Genomic DNA, 22,942 nt, shown 5'->3' on the forward strand with positions numbered 1-22,942 from the left:
CAATTCTGACGTTTTATGTTGACAATTTCCGTCGCCATGCTGTCGACGAGACGCCAGAAAAGCAGATTGTCTGATTGCGCTGGGGCATTTTCAACCCGTCTGCCAGCGTTCGAATATCGTTGGCATCCTGCTCTGTTCTTGTATCTTGTGGACAAACACACAATTAAGCTCTCGCTGTCAGAGTAGTTATTTTATTGTACTTTCTGTCATGTCAAAACAGTACGAGAGTTTGATATAATGAAAATGTGTTAGGCCGATTACAATTCCAAATTTCGCGCGATAGTTCATTTGAAAATAAAGCACAGCAATCGAATTGATCGAGTTTGTGCGGAAAAAAAATGCAAAAGCCTACATGCACCCGGTATTCCCAGCCGGTCACCCATGCAAGTACTAACTGAGCCCAACGCCGCTTAACTTCCGAGATCAGACGAGATCGGGTGTATTCAACGTGGTATGGTCGTAGGCGACAGTGGATACAATCTGTGCCGTTTTACGTGACATTTTTCGTTCATCTCAGGCGAAAAGTCGCCACGCTGCCAACGATGAGACGCCTGAAAAGCAGATTGTCTGATTGCGCCAAGGCACTTTCGGCCCAATAACTGGAAAGAAAAGTCTGCTAGCGGTCGAATATCATTGGCGTCCTGCTCTGTTCTTGTATCTGGTCAACAAACACACAAGTAAGCTCTCGCTGTCAGAGTAGTTATTTTATTGCAATTTTCGTCATGTGAAAACAGCACGAGATTTCGATATAATGACAATGTGTTAGGCCTAGTATAACTACAAATTGAAATAAGCGGCGGCCAGCAAATGATGACATTCATAGTTGTACGTAGGCCTACGTGCGCATACAAAACAGTTGCAAGCAAATTGATCGTGTTTGCGCGACAAAAATAGCCTTCTACACCCGGTATTCCCAGCCGGTCACCCATGCAAGTACTAACCGGGCCCAATGTTGCTTGACTTCCGAGATCGGACGAGATCGGGTATATTCAACGTGGTATGGTCGTAGGCAAGTGTGGTTACCAATTCTGACGTTTTATGTTGACAATTTCCGTCGCCATGCTGTCGACGAGACGCCAGAAAAGCAGATTGTCTGATTGCGCTGGGGCATTTTCAACCCGTCTGCCAGCGTTCGAATATCGTTGGCATCCTGCTCTGTTCTTGTATCTTGTGGACAAACACACAATTAAGCTCTCGCTGTCAGAGTAGTTATTTTATTGTACTTTCTGTCATGTCAAAACAGTACGAGAGTTTGATATAATGAAAATGTGTTAGGCCGATTACAATTCCAAATTTCGCGCGATAGTTCATTTGAAAATAAAGCACAGCAATCGAATTGATCGAGTTTGTGCGGAAAAAAAATGCAAAAGCCTACATGCACCCGGTATTCCCAGCCGGTCACCCATGCAAGTACTAACTGAGCCCAACGCCGCTTAACTTCCGAGATCAGACGAGATCGGGTGTATTCAACGTGGTATGGTCGTAGGCGACAGTGGATACAATCTGTGCCGTTTTACGTGACATTTTTCGTTCATCTCAGGCGAAAAGTCGCCACGCTGCCAACGATGAGACGCCTGAAAAGCAGATTGTCTGATTGCGCCAAGGCACTTTCGGCCCAATAACTGGAAAGAAAAGTCTGCTAGCGGTCGAATATCATTGGCTTCCTGCTCTGTTCTTGTATCTGGTCAACAAACACACAAGTAAGCTCTCGCTGTCAGAGTAGTTATTTTATTGCACTTTTCGTCATGTGAAAACAGCACGAGATTTCGATATAATGACAATGTGTTAGGCCTAGTATAACTACAAATTGAAATAAGCGGCGGCCAGCAAATGATGACATTTATAGTTGTACGTAGGCCTACGTGCGCATACAAAACAGTTGCAATCTAATTGATCGAGTTTGTGCGACAAAAATGCAAAAGCCGTCTACTACACACGGTATTCCCAGCCGGTCACCCATGCAAGTACTAACCGGGCCCAACGTTTCTTGACTTCCGAGATCGGACGAGATCGGGTATATTCAACGTGGTATGGTCGTAGGCAAGTGTGGTTACCAATTCTGACGTTTTATGTGACAATTTCCGTCGACAGCCGCCAGAAAAGCAGATTGTCTGATTGCGCTGGGGCATTTTCAACCCGTCTGCCAGCGTTCGAATATCGTTGGCATCCTGCTCTGTTCTTGTATCTTGTGGACAAACACACAATTAAGCTCTCGCTGTCAGAGTAGTTATTTTATTGCACTTTTCGTCATGTGAAAACAGCACGAGATTTCGATATAATGACAATGTGTTAGGCCTAGTATAACTACAAATTGAAATAAGCGGCGGCCAGCAATTGATGACATTCATAATTGTACGTAGGCCTACGTGCGCATACAAAACAGTTGCAAGCAAATTGATCGTGTTTGCGCGACAAAAATAGCCTTCTACACCCGGTATTCCCAGCCGGTCACCCATGCAAGTACTAACCGGGCCCAACGTTGCTTGACTTCCGAGATCGGACGAGATCGGGTATATTCAACGTGGTATGGTCGTAGGCAAGTGTGGTTACCAATTCTGACGTTTTATGTTGACAATTTCCGTCGCCATGCTGTCGACGAGACGCCAGAAAAGCAGATTGTCTGATTGCGCTGGGGCATTTTCAACCCGTCTGCCAGCGTTCGAATATCGTTGGCATCCTGCTCTGTTCTTGTATCTTGTGGACAAACACACAATTAAGCTCTCGCTGTCAGAGTAGTTATTTTATTGTACTTTCTGTCATGTCAAAACAGTACGAGAGTTTGATATAATGAAAATGTGTTAGGCCGATTACAATTCCAAATTTCGCGCGATAGTTCATTTGAAAATAAAGCACAGCAATCGAATTGATCGAGTTTGTGCGGAAAAAAAATGCAAAAGCCTACATGCACCCGGTATTCCCAGCCGGTCACCCATGCAAGTACTAACTGAGCCCAACGCCGCTTAACTTCCGAGATCAGACGAGATCGGGTGTATTCAACGTGGTATGGTCGTAGGCGACAGTGGATACAATCTGTGCCGTTTTACGTGACATTTTTCGTTCATCTCAGGCGAAAAGTCGCCACGCTGCCAACGATGAGACGCCTGAAAAGCAGATTGTCTGATTGCGCCAAGGCACTTTCGGCCCAGTAACTGGAAAGAAAAGTCTGCTAGCGGTCGAATATCATTGGCGTCCTGCTCTGTTCTTGTATCTGGTCAACAAACACACAAGCAAGCTCTCGCTGTCAGAGTAGTTATTTTATTGCACTTTTCGTCATGTGAAAACAGCACGAGATTTCGATATAATGACAATGTGTTAGGCCTAGTATAACTACAAATTGAAATAAGCGGCGGCCAGCAAATGATGACATTCATAGTTGTACGTAGGCCTACGTGCGCTTACAAAACAGTTGCAAGCAAATTGATCGTGTTTGCGCGACAAAAATAGCCTTCTACACCCGGTATTCCCAGCCGGTCACCCATGCAAGTACTAACCGGGCCCAATGTTGCTTGACTTCCGAGATCGGACGAGATCGGGTATATTCAACGTGGTATGGTCGTAGGCAAGTGTGGTTACCAATTCTGACGTTTTATGTTGACAATTTCCGTCGCCATGCTGTCGACGAGACGCCAGAAAAGCAGATTGTCTGATTGCGCTGGGGCATTTTCAACCCGTCTGCCAGCGTTCGAATATCGTTGGCATCCTGCTCTGTTCTTGTATCTTGTGGACAAACACACAATTAAGCTCTCGCTGTCAGAGTAGTTATTTTATTGTACTTTCTGTCATGTCAAAACAGTACGAGAGTTTGATATAATGAAAATGTGTTAGGCCGATTACAATTCCAAATTTCGCGCGATAGTTCATTTGAAAATAAAGCACAGCAATCGAATTGATCGAGTTTGTGCGGAAAAAAAATGCAAAAGCCTACATGCACCCGGTATTCCCAGCCGGTCACCCATGCAAGTACTAACTGAGCCCAACGCCGCTTAACTTCCGAGATCAGACGAGATCGGGTGTATTCAACGTGGTATGGTCGTAGGCGACAGTGGATACAATCTGTGCCGTTTTACGTGACATTTTTCGTTCATCTCAGGCGAAAAGTCGCCACGCTGCCAACGATGAGACGCCTGAAAAGCAGATTGTCTGATTGCGCCAAGGCACTTTCGGCCCAATAACTGGAAAGAAAAGTCTGCTAGCGGTCGAATATCATTGGCGTCCTGCTCTGTTCTTGTATCTGGTCAACAAACACACAAGTAAGCTCTCGCTGTCAGAGTAGTTATTTTATTGCAATTTTCGTCATGTGAAAACAGCACGAGATTTCGATATAATGACAATGTGTTAGGCCTAGTATAACTACAAATTGAAATAAGCGGCGGCCAGCAAATGATGACATTCATAGTTGTACGTAGGCCTACGTGCGCATACAAAACAGTTGCAAGCAAATTGATCGTGTTTGCGCGACAAAAATAGCCTTCTACACCCGGTATTCCCAGCCGGTCACCCATGCAAGTACTAACCGGGCCCAATGTTGCTTGACTTCCGAGATCGGACGAGATCGGGTATATTCAACGTGGTATGGTCGTAGGCAAGTGTGGTTACCAATTCTGACGTTTTATGTTGACAATTTCCGTCGCCATGCTGTCGACGAGACGCCAGAAAAGCAGATTGTCTGATTGCGCTGGGGCATTTTCAACCCGTCTGCCAGCGTTCGAATATCGTTGGCATCCTGCTCCGTTCTTGTATCTTGTGGACAAACACACAATTAAGCTCTCGCTGTCAGAGTAGTTATTTTATTGTACTTTCTGTCATGTCAAAACAGTACGAGAGTTTGATATAATGAAAATGTGTTAGGCCGATTACAATTCCAAATTTCGCGCGATAGTTCATTTGAAAATAAAGCACAGCAATCGAATTGATCGAGTTTGTGCGGAAAAAAATGCAAAAGCCTACATGCACCCGGTATTCCCAGCCGGTCACCCATGCAAGTACTAACTGAGCCCAACGCCGCTTAACTTCCGAGATCAGACGAGATCGGGTGTATTCAACGTGGTATGGTCGTAGGCGACAGTGGATACAATCTGTGCCGTTTTACGTGACATTTTTCGTTCATCTCAGGCGAAAAGTCGCCACGCTGCCAACGATGAGACGCCTGAAAAGCAGATTGTCTGATTGCGCCAAGGCACTTTCGGCCCAATAACTGGAAAGAAAAGTCTGCTAGCGGTCGAATATCATTGGCTTCCTGCTCTGTTCTTGTATCTGGTCAACAAACACACAAGTAAGCTCTCGCTGTCAGAGTAGTTATTTTATTGCACTTTTCGTCATGTGAAAACAGCACGAGATTTCGATATAATGACAATGTGTTAGGCCTAGTATAACTACAAATTGAAATAAGCGGCGGCCAGCAAATGATGACATTTATAGTTGTACGTAGGCCTACGTGCGCATACAAAACAGTTGCAATCTAATTGATCGAGTTTGTGCGACAAAAATGCAAAAGCCGTCTACTACACACGGTATTCCCAGCCGGTCACCCATGCAAGTACTAACCGGGCCCAACGTTTCTTGACTTCCGAGATCGGACGAGATCGGGTATATTCAACGTGGTATGGTCGTAGGCAAGTGTGGTTACCAATTCTGACGTTTTATGTGACAATTTCCGTCGACAGCCGCCAGAAAAGCAGATTGTCTGATTGCGCTGGGGCATTTTCAACCCGTCTGCCAGCGTTCGAATATCGTTGGCATCCTGCTCTGTTCTTGTATCTTGTGGACAAACACACAATTAAGCTCTCGCTGTCAGAGTAGTTATTTTATTGTACTTTCTGTCATGTCAAAACAGTACGAGAGTTTGATATAATGAAAATGTGTTAGGCCGATTACAATTCCAAATTTCGCGCGATAGTTCATTTGAAAATAAAGCACAGCAATCGAATTGATCGAGTTTGTGCGGAAAAAAAATGCAAAAGCCTACGTGCACCCGGTATTCCCAGCCGGTCACCCACGCAAGTACTAACTGAGCCCAACGCCGCTTAACTTCCGAGATCAGACGAGATCGGGTGTATTCAACGTGGTATGGTCGTAGGCGACAGTGGATACAATCTGTGCCGTTTTACGTGACATTTTTCGTTCATCTCAGGCGAAAAGTCGCCACGCTGCCAACGATGAGACGCCTGAAAAGCAGATTGTCTGATTGCGCCAAGGCACTTTCGGCCCAATAACTGGAAAGAAAAGTCTGCTAGCGGTCGAATATCATTGGCGTCCTGCTCTGTTCTTGTATCTGGTCAACAAACACACAAGTAAGCTCTCGCTGTCAGAGTAGTTATTTTATTGCACTTTTCGTCATGTGAAAACAGCACGAGATTTCGATATAATGACAATGTGTTAGGCCTAGTATAACTACAAATTGAAATAAGCGGCGGCCAGCAAATGATGACATTCATAGTTGTACGTAGGCCTACGTGCGCTTACAAAACAGTTGCAAGCAAATTGATCGTGTTTGCGCGACAAAAATAGCCTTCTACACCCGGTATTCCCAGCCGGTCACCCATGCAAGTACTAACCGGGCCCAACGTTGCTTGACTTCCGAGATCGGACGAGATCGGGTATATTCAACGTGGTATGGTCGTAGGTAAGTGTGGTTACCAATTCTGACGTTTTATGTTGACAATTTCCGTCGCCATGCTGTCGACGAGACGCCAGAAAAGCAGATTGTCTGATTGCGCTGGGGCATTTTCAACCCGTCTGCCAGCGTTCGAATATCGTTGGCATCCTGCTCTGTTCTTGTATCTTGTGGACAAACACACAATTAAGCTCTCGCTGTCAGAGTAGTTATTTTATTGTACTTTCTGTCATGTCAAAACAGTACGAGAGTTTGATATAATGAAAATGTGTTAGGCCGATTACAATTCCAAATTTCGCGCGATAGTTCATTTGAAAATAAAGCTCAGCAATCGAATTGATCGAGTTTGTGCGGAAAAAAAATGCAAAAGCCTACATGCACCCGGTATTCCCAGCCGGTCACCCATGCAAGTACTAACTGAGCCCAACGCCGCTTAACTTCCGAGATCAGACGAGATCGGGTGTATTCAACGTGGTATGGTCGTAGGCGACAGTGGATACAATCTGTGCCGTTTTACGTGACATTTTTCGTTCATCTCAGGCGAAAAGTCGCCACGCTGCCAACGATGAGACGCCTGAAAAGCAGATTGTCTGATTGCGCCAAGGCACTTTCGGCCCAATAACTGGAAAGAAAAGTCTGCTAGCGGTCGAATATCATTGGCGTCCTGCTCTGTTCTTGTATCTGGTCAACAAACACACAAGTAAGCTCTCGCTGTCAGAGTAGTTATTTTATTGCACTTTTCGTCATGTGAAAACAGCACGAGATTTCGATATAATGACAATGTGTTAGGCCTAGTATAACTACAAATTGAAATAAGCGGCGGCCAGCAAATGATGACATTCATAGTTGTACGTAGGCCTACGTGCGCATACAAAACAGTTGCAATCTAATTGATTGAGTTTGTGCGACAAAAATGCAAAAGCCGTCTACTACACACGGTATTCCCAGCCGGTCACCTATGCAAGTACTAATCGGGCCCAACGTTTCTTGACTTCCGAGATCGGACGAGATCGGGTATATTCAACGTGGTATGGTCGTAGGCAAGTGTGATTACCAATTCTGACGTTTTATGTGACAATTTCCGTCGACAGCCGCCAGAAAAGCAGATTGTCTGATTGCGCTGGGGCATTTTCAACCCGTCTGCCAGCGTTCGAATATCGTTGGCATCCTGCTCTATGTTCTTGTATCTTGTGGACAAACACACAATTAAGCTCTCGCTGTCAGAGTAGTTATTTTATTGTACTTTCTGTCATGTCAAAACAGTACGAGAGTTTGATATAATGAAAATGTGTTAGGCCGATTACAATTCCAAATTTCGCGCGATAGTTCATTTGAAAATAAAGCACAGCAATCGAATTGATCGAGTTTGTGCGGAAAAAAAATGCAAAAGCCTACATGCACCCGGTATTCCCAGCCGGTCACCCATGCAAGTACTAACTGAGCCCAACGCCGCTTAACTTCCGAGATCAGACGAGATCGGGTGTATTCAACGTGGTATGGTCGTAGGCGACAGTGGATACAATCTGTGCCGTTTTACGTGACATTTTTCGTTCATCTCAGGCGAAAAGTCGCCACGCTGCCAACGATGAGACGCCTGAAAAGCAGATTGTCTGATTGCGCCAAGGCACTTTCGGCCCAATAACTGGAAAGAAAAGTCTGCTAGCGGTCGAATATCATTGGCGTCCTGCTCTGTTCTTGTATCTGGTCAACAAACACACAAGTAAGCTCTCGCTGTCAAAGTAGTTATTTTATTGCACTTTTCGTCATGTGAAAACAGCACGAGATTTCGATATAATGACAATGTGTTAGGCCTAGTATAACTACAAATTGAAATAAGCGGCGGCCAGCAAATGATGACATTCATAGTTGTACGTAGGCCTACGTGCGCATACAAAACAGTTGCAAGCAAATTGATCGTGTTTGCGCGACAGAAATAGCCTTCTACACCCGGTATTCCCAGCCGGTCACCCATGCAAGTACTAACCGGGCCCAACGTTGCTTGACTTCCGAGATCGGACGAGATCGGGTATATTCAACGTGGTATGGTCGTAGGCAAGTGTGGTTACCAATTCTGACGTTTTATGTGACAATGTCCGTCGACAGCCGCCAGAAAAGCAGATTGTCTGATTGCGCTGGGGCATTTTCAACCCGTCTGCCAGCGTTCGAATATCGTTGGCATCCTGCTCTGTTCTTGTATCTTGTGGACAAACACACAATTAAGCTCTCGCTGTCAGAGTAGTTATTTTATTGTACTTTCTGTCATGTCAAAACAGTACGAGAGTTTGATATAATGAAAATGTGTTAGGGCGATTACAATTCCAAATTTCGCGCGATAGTTCATTTGAAAATAAAGCACAGCAATCGAATTGATCGAGTTTGTGCGGAAAAAAATGCAAAAGCCTACATGCACCCGGTATTCCCAGCCGGTCACCCATGCAAGTACTAACTGAGCCCAACGCCGCTTAACTTCCGAGATCAGACGAGATCGGGTGTATTCAACGTGGTATGGTCGTAGGCGACAGTGGATACAATCTGTGCCGTTTTACGTGACATTTTTCGTTCATCTCAGGCGAAAAGTCGCCTCGCTGCCAACGATGAGACGCCTGAAAAGCAGATTGTCTGATTGCGCCAAGGCACTTTCGGCCCAATAACTGGAAAGAAAAGTCTGCTAGCGGTCGAATATCATTGGCGTCCTGCTCTGTTCTTGTATCTGGTCAACAAACACACAAGTAAGCTCTCGCTGTCAGAGTAGTTATTTTATTGCACTTTTCGTCATGTGAAAACAGCACGAGATTTCGATATAATGACAATGTGTTAGGCCTAGTATAACTACAAATTGAAATAAGCGGCGGCCAGCAAATGATGACATTTATAGTTGTACGTAGGCCTACGTGCGCATACAAAACAGTTGCAATCTAATTGATCGAGTTTGTGCGACAAAAATGCAAAAGCCGTCTACTACACACGGTATTCCCAGCCGGTCACCCATGCAAGTACTAACCGGGCCCAACGTTTCTTGACTTCCGAGATCGGACGAGATCGGGTATATTCAACGTGGTATGGTCGTAGGCAAGTGTGGTTACCAATTCTGACGTTTTATGTGACAATGTCCGTCGACAGCCGCCAGAAAAGCAGATTGTCTGATTGCGCTGGGGCATTTTCAACCCGTCTGCCAGCGTTCGAATATCGTTGGCATCCTGCTCTGTTCTTGTATCTTGTGGACAAACACACAATTAAGCTCTCGCTGTCAGAGTAGTTATTTTATTGTACTTTCTGTCATGTCAAAACAGTACGAGAGTTTGATATAATGAAAATGTGTTAGGGCGATTACAATTCCAAATTTCGCGCGATAGTTCATTTGAAAATAAAGCACAGCAATCGAATTGATCGAGTTTGTGCGGAAAAAAATGCAAAAGCCTACATGCACCCGGTATTCCCAGCCGGTCACCCATGCAAGTACTAACTGAGCCCAACGCCGCTTAACTTCCGAGATCAGACGAGATCGGGTGTATTCAACGTGGTATGGTCGTAGGCGACAGTGGATACAATCTGTGCCGTTTTACGTGACATTTTTCGTTCATCTCAGGCGAAAAGTCGCCACGCTGCCAACGATGAGACGCCTGAAAAGCAGATTGTCTGATTGCGCCAAGGCACTTTCGGCCCAATAACTGGAAAGAAAAGTCTGCTAGCGGTCGAATATCATTGGCGTCCTGCTCTGTTCTTGTATCTGGTCAACAAACACACAAGTAAGCTCTCGCTGTCAAAGTAGTTATTTTATTGCACTTTTCGTCATGTGAAAACAGCACGAGATTTCGATATAATGACAATGTGTTAGGCCTAGTATAACTACAAATTGAAATAAGCGGCGGCCAGCAAATGATGACATTCATAGTTGTACGTAGGCCTACGTGCGCATACAAAACAGTTGCAAGCAAATTGATCGTGTTTGCGCGACAGAAATAGCCTTCTACACCCGGTATTCCCAGCCGGTCACCCATGCAAGTACTAACCGGGCCCAACGTTGCTTGACTTCCGAGATCGGACGAGATCGGGTATATTCAACGTGGTATGGTCGTAGGCAAGTGTGGTTACCAATTCTGACGTTTTATGTTGACAATTTCCGTCGCCATGCTGTCGACGAGACGCCAGAAAAGCAGATTGTCTGATTGCGCTGGGGCATTTTCAACCCGTCTGCCAGCGTTCGAATATCGTTGGCATCCTGCTCTGTTCTTGTATCTTGTGGACAAACACACAATTAAGCTCTCGCTGTCAGAGTAGTTATTTTATTGTACTTTCTGTCATGTCAAAACAGTACGAGAGTTTGATATAATGAAAATGTGTTAGGCCGATTACAATTCCAAATTTCGCGCGATAGTTCATTTGAAAATAAAGCACAGCAATCGAATTGATCGAGTTTGTGCGGAAAAAAATGCAAAAGCCTACATGCACCCGGTATTCCCAGCCGGTCACCCATGCAAGTACTAACTGAGCCCAACGCCGCTTAACTTCCGAGATCAGACGAGATCGGGTGTATTCAACGTGGTATGGTCGTAGGCGACAGTGGATACAATCTGTGCCGTTTTACGTGACATTTTTCGTTCATCTCAGGCGAAAAGTCGCCACGCTGCCAACGATGAGACGCCTGAAAAGCAGATTGTCTGATTGCGCCAAGGCACTTTCGGTCCAATAACTGGAAAGAAAAGTATGCTAGCGGTCGAATATCATTGGCGTCCTGCTCTGTTCTTGTATCTGGTCAACAAACACACAAGTAAGCTCTCGCTGTCAGAGTAGTTATTTTATTGCACTTTTCGTCATGTGAAAACAGCACGAGATTTCGATATAATGACAATGTGTTAGGCCTAGTATAACTACAAATTGAAATAAGCGGCGGCCAGCAAATGATGACATTCATAGTTGTACGCAGGCCTACGTGCGCATACAAAACAGTTGCAAGCAAATTGATCGTGTTTGCGCGACAAAAATAGCCTTCTACACCCGGTATTCCCAGCCGGTCACCCATGCAAGTACTAACCGGGCCCAACGTTGCTTGACTTCCGAGATCGGACGAGATCTGGTATATTCAACGTGGTATGGTCGTAGGCAAGTGTGGTTACCAATTCTGACGTTTTATGTTGACAATTTCCGTCGCCATGCTGTCGACGAGACGCCAGAAAAGCAGATTGTCTGATTGCGCTGGGGCATTTTCAACCCGTCTGCCAGCGTTCGAATATCGTTGGCATCCTGCTCTGTTCTTGTATCTTGTGGACAAACACACAATTAAGCTCTCGCTGTCAGAGTAGTTATTTTATTGTACTTTCTGTCATGTCAAAACAGTACGAGAGTTTGATATAATGAAAATGTGTTAGGCCGATTACAATTCCAAATTTCGCGCGATAGTTCATTTGAAAATAAAGCACAGCAATCGAATTGATCGAGTTTGTGCGGAAAAAAAAATGCAAAAGCCTACATGAGTAGTGTATTCGATCGCTCTGGGGGTGGCAGGGGCTCTTATGGGCGGGGTGGTGACGGGCTGGAAAACCGGGGGTGGTGAGCGGCTCTTATTTCTTATGGCGGGGGTGGTGAGCGGCTATTGCGTCTTATGGCGGGGGTGGTGAGCGGCTCTTATTTCTTATGGCGGGGGTGGCGAGCGGCTGGAAAACCGGGGGTGGCGAGCGGCTCTTATTTCTTATGGCGGGGGTGGCGAGCTAACGTTTTCGTCTTATGGCGGGGGTGGCGAGCGGCTATTGCGTCTTGTGGTCGAACGGTAACCCTTTTCAGTATAGACTGCGGTCGCAAGCGGCTTCGTTGTTGGCATGTCGTACTTCGTGTTGAATATGTATCAAGTAAATAGTCATGTGAATGAACCTTTGTTAATGTGTATATCGTCGTGTATTATTACACGGTCTCTACTGATTCACCATGTGTTCTTATGGATGCGTTCGTGATTCGCACTTTCAACCATCTCTCGCGTGGTGTTGAATAGTCACCAACAATAACCGCGCAAACGGAAACGTGGCTTGCAAGAGGATTAAGCAGTGCGACCTATATTTCGAATGACCTGCGCGCAGAATTGTTTCACGGCCAACCGCTACTATCGAATATTACACTAGACCAGTCAGTGCGAAATAGTTTGATCGTAAATTATGATATATGATGTCGTAGTTTAGTCGTGTCAAATGACCGATCGTGTTCTCTTTCCTCGCTATTGATTGCTAGCTGAATAATACTTTCGGATTATTCCGCTGTTTCGCGCCTACAGAATAGTCTGCTGTTCACAGTCACAACAAGAATCACAAGTATACACATTTACACATTCGTTTATTACTCTGAAATCAAACTCTTCACAAAAGCACGTACAATCGTATCATTCACTTTTTTATCATCGCCAAAATTATCCAAGTATTCCTCGGTTGAAAACCCTTGAGCTCTTTTTATCAAGAATGCGATAGCATGATCTCCACACACATTCGAAGTTTTACTCTGTAACTGTTTGCCAGTCACAGAAAATTCATCCGGCTCCAGGAATTCGATTATCTGAGGTTTTAGTGGTCCGAAGCCTAGCGAATCATGAAAATGAGTATCGTCATCTCTGTATATAGACACCCAGTGAGACCCAGGCAAACTCGACTCATCGTAATTAATGGTGATAGCGAATTTTCCGCTAGTTGGTTTCTTCGGTAACTGATCTACTGGATAAGTTCCTAGATATAGACTTTGTGTGTCAGGATGGTTATAGAGAATATCATTGATCTCAGACGTATTCATATTTCGACGACTTGTCTTTTTTGATTCAGCTGTAGAAGATGTTGAAACTCCTTCAAACATAACAAGGTTACGGAGGTTGGTAAAGGCTTCGACGTAGTCAAAACCAGATGCACAGTTCCCGTCTTATGAAGTTGATAACATCCCAAACTATTATCAGGTGTCAAATCAAACACAAAAAGAGTGTACCCCTTGACATAATCTTCGCGAGAAATATTCAAAGGTGCCTCGGATTCCCAGCGACCTGTCTGAGAGAATAGTGTCATATAACCTTCGAGTCCGCCATGTTTATCAAAATCGAAATGAAATTCGCGTCCGTTAATTTGTCGCCCGTCCACACTTAACGAAAGATTTTGAACATCAAAGTGTTTAAAGTTGAATGGATTTTTGGCTCGAACACCGTTAAATGTCGTGGTCTCGACTAAACCAATTACGATCTTCTTTGGCATGGTGCCGCTAACTAACTCTCTATCAATTTTCGACAAGCCCGCCGCGAATGTATGAGTCGACATTTGTAAGCGTATCCAGGGGTACTTGGCAGTATTCTTCTGTAATACAGACTTGTGTGCTAAGCTTACACTTTCAGCGATCTTCATCTGTTTGACATACACCTCCATTTCGAGTAAAACAATTTGTACATCTTCCACATCACCAAGCAGACAGAAATTATCTTCGTTACGTGTAAATTTTAATTTCATGTCGACATTATCCAACATACATCTAGACTGTTCAAAAAGACCCATTCGAATTTTTCCGATCAACTCTAGCGGAGTGCTGTTTTTTGTAAGGTCTTTTCGTTTAACATATCCAGTATTCGCTGCACCAAGAACATCCATAGATCCAGCGACATCTTTATAAAAACCTTGGCCTTGCACAAAACTCTCCGAGGCCCCGTGAGTATCATTCAACAACCGAGAGATATAAGCTTTGTACGCATGACAATTATCCGAATTTGTGATAACCTTATAGCGTGCTCTGTCGTGGGCGCGCGTTCTTCTTGGTCCGCGGCTCGATAAGTCAAAGTAGACAAGTCAGCATTGCTCTTTTAATAAAACAACTAAAACATGACGATGCTCGTCCGACGGATACTAAAAGACGACTGGCTCGGACGGTGACTAAAAGCGACTGACCCGGACGGTGACTAAAAGCGACTGACCCGGACGGTGACTAAAAGCGACTGCTCGTAAAAAGAGTACAACACAAGACCTAGCCTAGCAGTAACATAATCAGTGATCAGCGGGGATAATTACAGGTTAATCATGGAGCGGTACGCTACAAGGGCCCCCCTGGTTGGTAAAAGCTTTAGGATATAATATGGACACTACATCAGTCGGCGATTCAAGTATATATACGAATGAAGGACGCTACCAGACATGGTAGTGATTACAGATTAGGTTTCGAATACGAGTTCAATTCTAATGGTATAACGAAAGCAAGGTGGGTGTGGTGGTGAAACTATAACGGCAGAATGATTCGTTCAGCGATAAAGATGCACTTTACAATGTGAAAATCTCGATGAGACAAGATTTCTAGAACATACAGGAGATGAAAAAGCCTGTTGCGAAAAAATACAAGCGATGGTGGTAAAGTGAATGAGTAACACACTAAATATCCATTTTAAATACTGGTGACAACACAAAATCATTCAAGTGATGTGGAGTACGAATAATACGGCCACTGGCCGACACAGAGTTTGTTCGCGAAGTGTCAACTTGCGGTGGCGTCAATTCGTCGAGACGCTCGATGGGAAGTCTGCCAGGTATAAGCCTGTCGGTTGAGGCGTCATAAGGACCCTTATTCGTTAGAATTGTGAAACATTTATGAGTGCGTTTTAAAACTTGATGCGGACCAGAATAAACCGGATCGAGTGATCTACGATGACCATCTATCCGCAAGAAAACGTGCGTGCAATTATTCAAATCGTTCGGGACATAAGATTTTTGATTCGAATGAAACCTAGTCGGCATCTCACCCACGGCTGAGAAAAAGCGTTTCAATTCACCAACGTAGTTGAAATCATTAGCGTTATTACCACTGGAAGAAGGATTGACTAATTGACCGGGTAGTCGAAGGGAAGTGCCATACACAAGCTCTGCTGGTGAATAACCGAGATCTTCCTTGACAGAACATCGAAGCCCTAAAACAATTAAGCCTAAGTGATGATACCAATTATGAGGACTTTCTAATGCGCGGAGGGAGGCTTTCAAAGTTCTGTTATAGCGTTCGACAAGAGAATTTTGCTCCGGCTTATACGCCAAGGTTTTGATGTGGAAAATACCCAAGAATTGCATATACTGAGTCCATTCAAGCGAGGTAAACTGACTTCCTCGGTCGGTTATTATTTTACGGGGTGAGCCGAAATTTGACACCCAGCCAAAACTAAACGCATCAATAACAGTTTGAGCACGAATGTCCATCATGGGAACACATACAGGCCAGCGAGTATAGCGATCAACACACATCAAAATATACGAGTAACCGCAACTATTCGGGAGTGACAATATGTCGACGTTAACCGTATGAAAGCGTTCGGAAGGGACGGGAAGATTGGTAATTGCAGTTCGAGTATGCCTATGAATCTTCGATCGTTGACACTGCTGACAATGACGGACGAAATCGTTCACATGTCGTTTCATGCCAGGCCATACATAACGTTCAGCTATCAATTTAGTGGTCGCGCGTATACCGGGGTGCGAAATATCATGCACACTGTGCATTACAGTCTCTCGAAGTGCCGCAGGAACGTAGGGACGTTCTCTACCAGGCAAAGACTTGTCGAAGATGATATAGGATCGTTGAACTCTTCGAAATGTACTTCCGCGAGATGCAAGGAGTGGTCATCGGCGTTAGCGAGGAGTTCCTTGAGCTCTGCATCGTCTTTCTGGGCTTCTAGTAATGCTTCCGCTGTGATGGGAACAGTGTTCGGAAAAATCGCGTTCACCTCGAGTCTGGAGAGAGTATCCGCAGCCGTGTTCAGAGTCCCTTTGATGTGTCTAACGTCGTCGGTATATTCCGTGATAAATTCCAACTGTCTTGCTTGACGATCCAGAAGTCTGTCGGTTGGATTCCTTAACGATTTTACAAGGCCGTCATTATCGGTAATCAGTTGAAATTTCCTACCCTTTAGCTGGACATGAAAATGCTTGATTGCTGAATAAGCCGCTAAAAGCTCGCGATCAAATGCGGAGTACTTGCGCTGTGTCGGGTTCAAGGTTTTCGAGAAGAATGCTAAGGGGGACCACGAATCATCAGATTTCTGTTGCAAAACAGCTCCAATTCCGACTTGACTAGCGTCTACCACGAGTGACAGTTCGGCATCATGAATCGGGTGGAATAATATGACATTATCGGACAGTTCGGTCTTGATGCGTTCGAAAGCAGTGTTAGCACTGTCTGTCCATTTGACACGATCACGCTTATTCGATGCTGCATTGGCCACGTCATACAGTGGCTTCAAAATCTCGGCACACTTTTTGACAAAACGGTGGTAATAGCAGACTAGTCCAAGGAATGAACGTAGTTGTTTTACATTTTCAGGACGAGGATAGTTAGAGATCACTTCAACCTTTGAGGGCAAGGGACTAATTCCCCTTGCATTAACAAGGTGACCTAAAAATTCGATTTCTTCCTTACCGAAACTGCACTTATCGACATTTATGACCAGTCCGAACTTACGAAACCTTGAAAACAAATTCGTCAATGTTGCCATGTGCTCTTCCTCAGTACGAGTCGCAATTAAAATGTCGTCTAAAAACACAAAAATATTGTCTAGTCCTTCGGTTACTTCAGATATAAAACGGCTAAAAGTACTACAAGCGTTGGTCAAGCCGAACATCATCGTCGTTGGTTGGAATAGTCCTTCGGGACAAATAAAAGCAGCCTTCTCTTGATCGTCTGGATGAAGAGGAATTTGATGGTACGCCTTCGCTAAGTCAACTTTGCTAAAAACATTACAGTTCGACAGTTCATCGGTAAAATCACGCAGAAATGGGACAGGCCATCGATCCTTGACCGTCTGATTGTTTAATTTCCTATAGTCGACACAGATTCTAATATCATCTATGCCCTTTGGTACGACAGTAATGGGAGAGGCGAAAGGCGATTTTGAGCGAATGATTACACCGGACTTCAACATCTCTTGCAATCGATTCTTCACCTTCTGTTTCAAATGGGGCGGCAATGGGCGACAGCGAGAACGAGTGGGACATCCGTTAGTAATAATTCGATGTACAGTACCGTGCTTAGCTCGTACTGCTGCATTCCGTGGAATGGTAATGTCGTTGAATCTCGACAAAAGATCTACATATGGTGTATTGTGATCAGGCGCTATAAAGTTCAGCCCGCGAACTACTGGATTACACTTCCAGCCCGGAATGAAACCTCCTGAAACAGTATCAATCAGACAATTGCTCCTCAAATCAACGACGAGAGAAAATCGCTCAATAAAATCAGCCCCCAATATGGCAATGTGTGTATCGGCAATATAGAATCGAAATCCATACTTGTGTCTATCGGAGAACTCGATCCGTAAATATCTCGTTCCAAACGTCGCAATTTTTGATCCATTTGTAGCGTACAGATTTGGTCCTGGTTTATTCTTGAAAACGTTACTTGAAGTCGGTAGAACAGAAACGGATGCTCCTGTATCGACGAGGAAAATCTGCCCTGAAATCGAATCTCGCACATGCAATAAAGGGTTTTGACATTCAGAGTTGGCATTCACTGATGAAAATTGTTGCGATCCCTCACGAGGCCTCCGTCTAAAAAAGGGCGATTTGAAGAGTAGGAACAGGGTGGACGGCAGTTTCGAGCTCGATCACCGAATTTATCATGATAAAAGCACAATTGATTCGTACCGCGCAGATGAGCAAATCGAGTTACCTCGCCACGTGTCTCTGAACGGTTTGACAGCGTCCGAAAAGCTGGTCGATCACCTCTAAAAGGTTCACGGCGAGGAACGGTACTACGATTGAAATTGTGCGAGCTTTGTCCGCCCGATGCAGGTAAATCTCGTGCCGAAGGTATCGCCTTCAATTCCCTGACCTCTCGAGCTATCGATTGAACAGTTAGTTGCAATTCATCTAATTGATTTGTGGGAGGATAACTGTAATGATTTGAAACCACACGAGGAGAAGCGCGAGTGTATATACTATCAGCTCTTAGGGCAAGCTGTTCCACGGTATCGTCTACATGTGACGACAATATCCCAGCAATATGATCTGGCAAATGGTGAAGGAACGTTTCCTTTAAATAACAGTCGGAACCTGGTGTGTTTGATAGAGCCCCCATTGCATTCCGCAATTTTTTCAGAAGTTCAGAGGGTTTTAAATCTCTACAGCGATCACTATAAAGTTCCTTAACACGGTCTCGTAAGGGAACAGCGTACTCACGCATCAGAAGATCACGCAATACTTCGTAGCAGTCGTCGTCTTCTGGGGCAGGTAACTTCAATCGAATCGATTCGAGCTGCTTGCCGTCCAGACATCTCAGAACGTGAAAATACTTCGCCGCAGAGTCCGTAACCCCATAACTGACAAATCCGGCTTCCACCGAAACAAACCACGACTCCGGCGAATGGGACCAGAAATTGACCACCGGTGGCGGCATCCTCGGGGCACCAGTGAAATTGGCCGAGCTGGCAATATCTTCCACCGATTGTTGTCGTCGTCGTCGTCGAGAAGACATTTCAAATACAGCAGAGAGTGAGCAAGGGATTCGAGTCGGCTAGTGCAAGTCGGGTTCGAATCGGCTGGCGATATCACGTCGGCTAGGAAGGCTAGCGAAATCACGTCGGGGTTTCAAGTCGGCTGGCGAAATCACGTCGGCTAGGATGACTAGCGAAATCACGTCGGCTAGGATAGCTAGCGAGATCACGTCGGCTAGGAAGGCTAGCGAGATCACGTCGGGGTCACCAAAATATAGCGTGCTCTGTCGTGGGCGCGCGTTCTTCTTGGTCCGCGGCTCGATAAGTCAAAGTAGACAAGTCAGCATTGCTCTTTTAATAAAACAACTAAAACATGACGATGCTCGTCCGACGGATACTAAAAGACGACTGGCTCGGACGGTGACTAAAAGCGACTGACCCGGACGGTGACTAAAAGCGACTGACCCGGACGGTGACTAAAAGCGACTGCTCGTAAAAAGAGTACAACACAAGACCTAGCCTAGCAGTAACATAATCAGTGATCAGCGGGGATAATTACAGGTTAATCATGGAGCGGTACGCTACAACCTCATTTGAAATAGTTACATCGATTTGTTTGAAAAGAGAATCCAACATGTTATTGACCAGACCCACTTGTGTATCGTTTGCTAAATCAGTTCCATCGCGTTTAGTGAGCTTCAAACGTAATCTCAAGAACGTGTTTTGTAGATCCATATATCGATCCGTCCTTGGTAATTGTACTTCCATGACATTACCTAAACTATGGGGTTTGACGACGACATATTGCGATTCCTCAATACTGGTTTGTGTGTGGGGTATACTAAATATGTTTAATCCAGAGTTATGACATTCTCGGGAACCCGCATGCATCAACATAGTTCTTAGTCGAATATATCCTGTTGTTTACGACGACGTTTGGGTGAAGTGTTCTTTGACTTTGTTTTTTTCCTTTTTATAGCTTTTGGGGTTAAAATTTTATCAATTACTCGACCGCCAGCTTGTTTACTTCTCTTGACAACACTAGACTTGATCGAGTTACCCCGTAATAGATCTCTCGCTATTTCACCTCCAGTCCGTAACAATTGACCACCAGCGTATTTTGCAATAGGTGTCACTAAACGACCGAGTGATTTAAACAAACTCCCGATACCGGAGCCGGCTTGAACTCCACCACTAAAATATCCATAACCATCACCTGTCTGGTTATAATGACGATGGACAGAATGATGATCACACGTGAAAACAACTTTCATAATCGCTTCCTAATGTTAAATGTAGCTTGCAATGAACGACTTATTATATTTATAGGTTCCCCAAACTCATCCCTGAGGTAAAGACATACAGAATCTACAACATCTTTTGAAACAGGGAAATAATACGGATTTGTCGCTACCCAATTATGCGTGACATCACCAGGTGTCAGCGGTATAACTCGTAATAAACGCGCTAACACATCTCCAAGTAAGTGAGGGTTAATAATATCGCAATACACAAACAAATATTGACCAATCGCCGGTTCGGTTAAAGTGAAATCGATCTCCATGAGGGCTAATTCACAATATCTTGTCGGGATGTTGTTGATGGTGAGTAGTCTGTGTTCAAAATCAACACCAAGCATAGAGGTGGTTAACGTCACTATTTTCATCGTGCGTGGAGTGTCAATGTGGTCTCTATATCATGTACTAACTGACCGTATTGATCCCGGATGGTGATTTTTATATCGCGGATGTGGTTAATCGATACTGGGAAATAAAAAGGTTTTTCATATACAACTTCTTGTCTCATACACGTCTCGTTATTTACTTGGATCACACGAAGCAATTGACTCATGTAATCACCCACCGGATGATGTCGTAGTACATTGATATACACAAAAAGATATCTGAGGTGGGGTTGAGTTGGTTTAGGTTTGATCGACGTGACATTACATACTGGTGTCGACACTTGATCAACTACACTGAAATAATTCGTGAATATATCCGTGGGGTGGAGTGTGATACGTTTCGAGTAACGAATTCGGAAAAGTTCATCGTTGATTCTTTCGGTGAAACAGTGTTTGAAACTGTCAGATAATATTCTTCGCGTCAACTCGAGGTTGTTTGCATAATTCCCAAGTGGTGTTAGGTACGCTTCTACTATTCGATCTTTCTCATTATGTAGCTCCCAGAGTGCTTGATCACGATTGATTATAATTCGATCAAGAGATTCACTGACAAAACTCATATCCATCAACGCAAGCTCATTACAAATAATTTCATTCGGTAACACCACCGAGAATTCACCTTGGGTGCCAGACAACGTGATGTAACTCATATTGAATCAACAGCTCTACGACGGAAGCGTAGGGTTACTGTCACTGGTGCTTTTCGAAATTTAATAGGGTTGCCAGCTGCATCACGTAGATAAATTCGTATTGTTCTAAAATTGTTTCTCGCTAAAGCAAAGAAGTATGGTTTTGGGAATATGTTGATTTGGTTTTCATTCGGTTTAGCGGTTACAGTAACCACCCGTAAAAGTTGTTGTAGTTTGTTACCGTGCGGTCTTGGTTGTATCAGATCACAATACACATAAACCTTATCAATCCGTTCCAGCTTTACCGCAGGTGTAAATATAAATTCTACCACTCCGCGGCGACGAGATACAACGCGTCTAAATGTTATTGTATCCAACACAGAACCAAGCGGTATCAGTCCGTAAGGCTCGGGTGAATCATGCGTGGTGCGGGGTATGTGTTTGGCGCTAGAGTCTGCGGTGTCAGTATTTATGGATGCAGCTCGCTTGGGTCTTTTTTTACTCGTGACTAATCTTCTGAATGTGATTCTAAAGTCTCCGAATCCTTGTAAAATGAAAATGTCGCCCAAGTAATATTTCTCGTACGATTCTAACATTTCACCGATGCTGTAATACGAACCTTCGGGAATATAATACCGTTCGGTGTATCCATTTGCATCGACAAATCCAAAACCTATACTTTTCGCTGTCACTTCAATTCGCGGTTGGAAATCATGTGGGAAGGTCAGCTCACATAATCCTAGCTCATGGCGATTCATTTCTAATTCTTTGTAAAGTTCCGTTTGAAAATCTGTGCTAGTATTCGGAAATTTATCCAAACTCGCGTTCGAAGGTAGAGTCAACAACATTTTATTGTTTCTTTCAACATATACGATGAGGTGATGGATTCGGTAATAAATACCCAAGTGAAGAAGACAGTAGCGTTAAATATATCTCACGATCCACCCCGACAGAAATTTGATATAATGAAAACACGATTACACACACTAACATACAAATCTGTACAATAAACACAATCTGGTTTTTCAGACTGTTCGAGACTTGACCCATGCGAGATGAGTCGGAATCAGAATCCATAGTTTGGTTGAACAACATTTTCAGAGTCTATTTATACAAATCCGAGACCCAAGAATTAAATTTAGACGGGTAACCCAACCATTTTACAAGATATTGCGTTTTCTTTCCTTTCCTGCGAGTAGACAGGATTTTCTCGATATTATAAATATTATTATTTTTAGTTATTGGTTGTAACTCTTCACGCTGAAAGCGACCGTCTATAACTTCACCGTGGTAGTCTTTCAACTGATAAGTAGGAGGGTCACCTTTACGACATTGAGATACGAAAAAGATTTCTTCGGTCCAACTCGCCAAGGCACTTTTTACAAAATTACCACGCGATTTCGAAATCCTGACGGGTGTGCCGATAGTTAGTTTGGGTTTTTTAGGGGTCATGTCACCGTATAACCTATGAAAAATTTGTTCTTGATTCGAATAATTAACATCCGCTGGAGGACACCCTATAGCCACGTGAAAAGTAGTGTTATACCCCTGGCATATCTCAGACAGGACACTGACATAATTCAAAGTCTTATTATGCGTGAAATAACGGT

The 22,942-nt window shown here is 44.3% G+C and overlaps 1 long non-coding RNA gene, 7 other non-coding genes and 16 pseudogenes across 8 annotated transcripts in view; all 24 read right to left on the bottom strand.

The window, feature by feature from the left end:
* LOC145444709 (uncharacterized) overlaps nucleotides 1-22,942 on the bottom strand; it is a 231,741-nt gene that overhangs the window by 193,422 nt on the left and 15,377 nt on the right. The window lies entirely within an intron of this gene.
* LOC145454730 (5S ribosomal RNA) lies at nucleotides 346-465 on the bottom strand (annotated as a pseudogene).
* LOC145454094 (5S ribosomal RNA) lies at nucleotides 893-1,011 on the bottom strand. Its single transcript, XR_013920041.1, has one exon. It is a non-coding gene; the product is annotated as a 5S ribosomal RNA (ribosomal RNA).
* Nucleotides 1,369-1,488, bottom strand: LOC145454737 (5S ribosomal RNA; annotated as a pseudogene).
* On the bottom strand, nucleotides 1,924-2,042 carry LOC145450738 (5S ribosomal RNA; annotated as a pseudogene).
* LOC145452959 (5S ribosomal RNA) lies at nucleotides 2,420-2,538 on the bottom strand. The gene has a single exon (XR_013919603.1). It is a non-coding gene; the product is annotated as a 5S ribosomal RNA (ribosomal RNA).
* Nucleotides 2,896-3,015, bottom strand: LOC145454744 (5S ribosomal RNA; annotated as a pseudogene).
* LOC145454101 (5S ribosomal RNA) lies at nucleotides 3,443-3,561 on the bottom strand. The gene has a single exon (XR_013920043.1). It is a non-coding gene; the product is annotated as a 5S ribosomal RNA (ribosomal RNA).
* LOC145454751 (5S ribosomal RNA) lies at nucleotides 3,919-4,038 on the bottom strand (annotated as a pseudogene).
* Nucleotides 4,466-4,584, bottom strand: LOC145454109 (5S ribosomal RNA). Its single transcript, XR_013920044.1, has one exon. It is a non-coding gene; the product is annotated as a 5S ribosomal RNA (ribosomal RNA).
* On the bottom strand, nucleotides 4,941-5,060 carry LOC145454765 (5S ribosomal RNA; annotated as a pseudogene).
* Nucleotides 5,496-5,614, bottom strand: LOC145450746 (5S ribosomal RNA; annotated as a pseudogene).
* On the bottom strand, nucleotides 5,959-6,078 carry LOC145454716 (5S ribosomal RNA; annotated as a pseudogene).
* On the bottom strand, nucleotides 6,506-6,624 carry LOC145453666 (5S ribosomal RNA). The gene has a single exon (XR_013919870.1). It is a non-coding gene; the product is annotated as a 5S ribosomal RNA (ribosomal RNA).
* Nucleotides 6,982-7,101, bottom strand: LOC145454772 (5S ribosomal RNA; annotated as a pseudogene).
* Nucleotides 7,537-7,655, bottom strand: LOC145451019 (5S ribosomal RNA; annotated as a pseudogene).
* Nucleotides 8,002-8,121, bottom strand: LOC145454781 (5S ribosomal RNA; annotated as a pseudogene).
* Nucleotides 8,549-8,667, bottom strand: LOC145452974 (5S ribosomal RNA). Its single transcript, XR_013919608.1, has one exon. It is a non-coding gene; the product is annotated as a 5S ribosomal RNA (ribosomal RNA).
* Nucleotides 9,011-9,130, bottom strand: LOC145454785 (5S ribosomal RNA; annotated as a pseudogene).
* Nucleotides 9,566-9,684, bottom strand: LOC145450752 (5S ribosomal RNA; annotated as a pseudogene).
* LOC145454790 (5S ribosomal RNA) lies at nucleotides 10,028-10,147 on the bottom strand (annotated as a pseudogene).
* On the bottom strand, nucleotides 10,575-10,693 carry LOC145452985 (5S ribosomal RNA). The gene has a single exon (XR_013919609.1). It is a non-coding gene; the product is annotated as a 5S ribosomal RNA (ribosomal RNA).
* LOC145450175 (5S ribosomal RNA) lies at nucleotides 11,050-11,169 on the bottom strand (annotated as a pseudogene).
* Nucleotides 11,597-11,715, bottom strand: LOC145454162 (5S ribosomal RNA; annotated as a pseudogene).

The sequence above is a fragment of the Botryllus schlosseri genome, chromosome 1 (assembly GCF_051294905.1).
Source record: "Botryllus schlosseri isolate E-star chromosome 1, Bs_hap1, whole genome shotgun sequence".
Taxonomy (NCBI): Eukaryota; Metazoa; Chordata; class Ascidiacea; order Stolidobranchia; family Styelidae; genus Botryllus; species Botryllus schlosseri.